This window comes from Astatotilapia calliptera, chromosome 19 (genome assembly GCF_900246225.1).
Source record: "Astatotilapia calliptera chromosome 19, fAstCal1.2, whole genome shotgun sequence".
Lineage (NCBI taxonomy): Eukaryota > Metazoa > Chordata > Actinopteri > Cichliformes > Cichlidae > Astatotilapia > Astatotilapia calliptera.
This window is the reverse complement of record NC_039320.1, coordinates 20,864,464-20,870,463: the sequence shown is the minus strand read 5'-3', so window position 1 is coordinate 20,870,463 and position 6,000 is coordinate 20,864,464.

The window sequence follows — 6,000 nt, the reverse complement described above, 5'->3', positions numbered from 1 at the left end:
CAAATGGCCTGTATTTGTATAGCGCTTTACTTAGTGCCTGAGGATCCCAAAGCGCTTTACACTACATTCAGTCATACACCCATTCACATACTGGTGATGGCAAGCTACATTGTAGCCACAGCTGCCCTGTGGCGCACTGACAGAGGCGAGGCTGCCGGACACTGGCGGCATCGGGCCCTCTGACCACCACCAGCAGGCAATGGGTGAAGTATCTTATCCAAGGACAACGACCGAGACTGTCGGAGTCAGGGCTCGAACCGCCAACCTTCCGATTACACGAGGAACTGCCAACTCTTGAGCCACGATCGCCTGAAAGGGCAAGTCTACATCCGAGCACCGTAGAAAGCGTAAGAAAAAGCCCAGAGTGCTTAACAGTCTCAACAACTTTTAAGCAGTGGCACCCCCTTGTGGTTGAGTCTAAGAAGATATTTTGTTAATTTTATCCATCTGACAGATTTGGATATTTTCCCATATCCCATTCTAATTTTTAATCGGATTTTAAAAATTGAATTACATTATCCCATTACAAAAACAAAATGCCTTTTATAAAATATGAAGCTAGTTGTGCAAAATAAAATACACAGGTTGGCTTGTATATTTTATTTGGCTGTCTTTGTCTTTGTCTTTGTGGGGTTTTTTGTTGTTGTTTTTTTTTTTTTGACAGAACAACAACAGCACAGGACATGGACTGAAACAGACAGAAGTGGGGTAGACTCTGCGGTATTAGGATGCAAATGAAACAAATGAGATCAGAATGAACAAGGTTTAACACCATCAATAATGTCATCTATGGTAAGGGGAAAAAATCATCATGACATATATAGATTTAGCAGATTTTTACAGTGGATGCTTTCCCTGATGCGACCCTAAAGGGATTTGTTTCTAACCAAACACCTTTTGATGTAAAACACTACACCATTGAGCCATTCATGAAAAATAAAAAAACAAAATATCAGAATTACATAAGTGTTTAGACTTTGTCATACCAAGCTGTGGTGTATCCTGCTTCTATCACTGGTCTTTAATAAACAGCTGTGCCTAACTGGACATAAATAGGAAATCTGGATACCTGTCTATATAAAATGTTAAAGCTATTTTGGATTGAAATACCAACTCATGGTTACAGTGTTTTTGCAGTATTAAAATGCCCAAGAGCACATTATCGCCATAGTTCTTATTTGAAAGGAGGTTGAACTCACAAACAGCCAAACTGAAAAACTGGGGATGACATTCACAGCTATGACCAGTAAACAAGAACCCACTGTAAATAAGATCCAGGGTTACCTTGTGGAGATACAGCTGTGGTCAGAAGTTTGAATGCAGTCATCACAGGCCTGAATGTTAGTTCCTTTGAACAGTTATTTTTACAGGGTGGGATGATGATCTTTAATAGCTATAAAAACAAGAATCGCTTGCGCAGCTTAGAATTTATTTTTTATTTTCTCTGATCCACACCCGGTCAAAAGTGTACATACAGGCTCAAATATTTACATACACTCACTTAAATCCTCTAACTTCTTGTTAGTAATCATGATTGACTACAACTCTGAGTTTCTCTTTGCTAGCATAAAAAAGGATTTTGTAGTTAAACTATGACAGAAAATCGCAGATCTTTGGGTATAAAAGCCTCATATTACGCTTTAGGAAAATCTGATAGGCATTTTCTAGTGTTCTCTGACAGATTATACAACAGTAAAAAAATATGGTAGCTTATATAGCATATGAATATAGTTTCAACTTATTTAAAACATGGATAAATATGTGATCACATGATAAAATAAAATTTACATTATTCAAACCATATATTTTGAATGCGAAAACAAAAATAAACACCTCAAAGGTGTAATTTACAGTGAATACTATGTGAAAGCAACTACAAATAGCCTAAAATGTTCCATTACATTTTAATTCCATTTTTCTATTGAGAAAACAGCAATAATAACACTGGAGCCTTCATGATACAGCTACAGTGACAGATACCTACCAGAATACCAGTCATCAACTATAACAAACATTAAATGTTGTTTTAGTTTCCTTTCACATTGTCTAAACACACCTCTTTACGGTTAATGTTAAATGTCTGATAACCTCGAATGACATTATTTAATGACATATGTCAGTTTTCAGAGCATGGCAGATGACAGTGATCCAAGTTCAGCTTCACAGTCATACAAGCACAAGAAGCTATTCAATCTGAAAGTAGCAAGATGGCGTGAAAAATTTACCTTTAAAAAATAAACTTTGCCAATATCTTGAGATTGGAGATGCTCACCTCCTTCAAATTTCACATGATCAGAAAGGATCCTAACGTGTGTTGGTCTACTCCTAGTTACTAGCTGCTTTATGAAGCAAAGCATCTATCTATCTATCTATCTATCTATCTATCTATCTATCTATCTATCTATCTATCTATCTATCTATCTATCTATCTATCTATCTATCTATCTATCTATCTATCTATCTATCTATCTATCTATCTATCTATCTATCTATCTATCTATCTATCTATCTATCTATCTAAAGACATACACAGATAATAAAACACACAACAAAACATTATCAGTCATGGATTGGCCTCAACAGAGCCCCAGCACCCATAGAAAAGCCTTCAGCTTTGTCCTCAAGAATTATTCCTGATGGTTGCTTGAAGAAATTACAAGTTCAAGCTGTGATGAAGAATAAAGTTGGTCATACCAAACATTGACTGTCAAGCTTGCTAGAATATTACTAACTTCTGGCCTTGCCCTATAAACTGTATTTACATCTATATTTGCACATATTTTGATAAATCACTGCACCTATTTCCCATTTTCCCATAACATGCCAACTGTGAAAAGAAAAATAACAGTAAAGTATTGGAAGTTTTCTCCTTTCTCTCTCCCTTTGTCATTCTTTCTTTCTGTAAGGTTTCTTAACCACTTATCCCGTCCAGGATCGCAGCGTGGGCGGGGTTGGTGATGGTGGTGACTGGAGCCCCTCTGAACTGTCACGGGGGAAGAGGTGGTGTACACCCTGGGCAAATTGTCAGACTATCACAGGTCCAAGGCTGACAGACCTACAGTCTACTTAGAATCACCAGTTAACCTAACAAACAGGTCTTTAAAGTGAGGGATGAAGCGGGAATGGAAAACCGTGCTGCTGTAGGGCAACAGTGCTAACCACCGCAACAGCCTATAGCCTATTATTATATTAATAAAGTTCTCTTCCACCCCTGCCCTCTACAGTGTGCAGAGAACAGCTTTTCCATCCCTGCCACAGAAGACGCATAGAGGGTGGATAGTGTCACATTAATTAAGTGAACACTGAACACTGTAGCCTAGCTCACACCAGTTGTGACAGCTGCTGGTCTAGTGGGCTGAACAATTTTTCCATCATAAACCAGAATTAAGTGCAGACATGTTAAAGCTAATTTTCAAACTGACATGAAAGAAGTATTTGATTTTTGATGGTTTATCTCCTTAAATTTACAGTAAAATTAACTTTTTGAAAACGTATTCAACATTGGCTTTATTTTTTACGACAAACAGTTTTTCAGTCACTAGATTAAGCAAAGAGCTCCTACCGTAGAGAAGCAACACAAATAGACAAGTTGTAAAGATTGGTAAATGGCCTGTATTTGTATAGTGCTTTTCTAGTCCCTAAGGACCCCAAAGCGCTTTACACAACCTGTCATCCACCCATTCACACACTGGTGATGGCAAGCTACAATGTAGCCACAGCCACCCTGGGGCGCACTGACAGAGGCGAGGCTGCCGGACACTGGCGCCACCGGGCCCTCTGACCACCACCAGTAGGCAACGGGTGAAGTGTCTTGCCCAAGGACAACGACCGAGACTGTCGGAGTCAGGGCTCGAACCGCCAACCTTCCGATTACAAGGCGAACTCCCAACTCTTGAGCCACGATCGCCCCTTGTTAGAAAGAAACACAGTAAGATGACTTTATCAGAGACAAACAGATGTTTATGGATGGAGAGAAAATTTCGTATGAATTACTGTAAATATACTAAGCCCACACCCTACCACGTAAAACGCACATCTGTCTCCTCAAGGCGTGTCACTCGTGCTTTGATCACCGCGATCCGCTCATCCTGTCGCCGTGAAGGGATGAGTGTCACTGTCATTTAACACACCACCTTGGAAAGAAACACAGCAGTGTGTAGCTCAGATATTTATATGTGAATTCACACGCAGGAAATATGATTCCACCATCAATGCTGTCAGGTTGTGGCATCTTCTTGGCAGAATATTTATCAGTTGAATTAATATCTGGCATCAAAATTATGCTAAAGAATTTCCAAACTTCTCCTTTACTGTATCTATTTGTTCGAAGTGTACTTTTAAAGCTTGATGATTGAAACCTCTGTGAACTTCTTTGAGCTTGCTAACCATGATGTTGAAGAGGGTGTGAAGCATGCCAGCTGCGGAATAACCAATCAGTGGTGTTCAGTGAAAACATGCAGAGAAATGCAACCAGGTGAGCTATTTATAGAGGAGATGCAGACACGACTGTTGACTGTGAGACTGCCTTGATGTTTGAGTCATCACAAATCAACATCATTCTGTTTAGTTCTTTGGTTTCCCTTTGGTGTTTGCTTGAGCTAGAGGTTACAGAGGTTGGCACTGCACAATGCTTTAAGTAGTATTATATTCTCTACCTGGCTGACTGTAAGTGCCAAAAATAGAAATATTGTTTTTAGATTTTAGTAAAGAAAAAATGGAAAAACAAAGAACGCTGTGCTTCTTTATCTTTGCTGACTAATAATTCATTTCTTGTTCTGATGCTTTTGCTTGCTTCATTATCTTTTCTCTTTTAGAAAAACATTTTCAATACTATTCAATACATTGCTCTCACGCTGGAAGTAGTGAGATGGTAGGGGAATAGGCTAGTTACCATTTTTATTAAAATCTGTCAGTTGAAGGGATTTTTAAAATTCTAAATAAACTGGAAACTCAAAATTATGGATTAAAGAATTCTTTTTTTTTTTTGCTGGTGTGGGATTAAAATTTATGTATGTTATGGACAAACGGATTCATGGAGTCAAGCCATGAAGCTCCTGGCGTACTATTTTGTTCTGATGTTAATGCAAGATGAAGTTTGGAACTCTGCATTTAGCAGAACTGAGTCAGCAGAGTGTTGGTGACTTTTAGGGATTTTTGTGCAATATGTGTGTGTTGGCATATTACACAGCAACCCTGCTCTGTAATGTCATGTAGTGGGCTACTTTGAGGATGAGTTGTTGTGATTCCCAATGTGGGTATACATTTTTATGTGATTATAAAACTTATCTCACAGCACCAAGTATATATTGCGACACCGTGCATTTATATTCCCTAAAGTGGATAACAATGACAAGGCCAAACATATCTGAGAGTGAGAGCTCCCTCCAATGATGATTTAATTGCTTGTTATGTTATACTTTTTCTTAATATTTCCAGGAAGAAGACTAACTTTCTGCTTGAATTTGACTTCTGCAGTATCACTGTATATAATGCTGTGCCACTACTATTACCTTAGAATACTGCTGCTTGCACGGCAAAAGATCCACACTACAAATTAAGTATATTGTCATCAGTGACTGTAATTCAAACTAAACATGCCCTTCACTTTATTTGCACTAATAGATGCTGTTTCCTGCGAGCTGGAATCACTGATAAAATGTTCAGTATCTTTTTCTATCTTCATAAATAACATTACTGCATATTTCTATGAAATATTGTGATATAATTTTGAAACTATATTGCTCACTTCTAAAGGCTTCCACTTTAAAATAATAGCACTTAAGAGTTGATTTGGGGGACATCTAGGATGAGAAGAATATGGAGGCACTGCTAAAGTTAATTAGGTCAATATCAGTATTTATCCTGAGATTTCAGATGCTGTGGACACTTAACTCTTTTAACTTTTAACTCTGTGGTCCTTGTCTCATAGAAGTAAATCATACAATCTGTAGGTGTTTCAGAAAGCTTGGTCAAGTGGAAAGCAGCACTTTGCGCCATCAT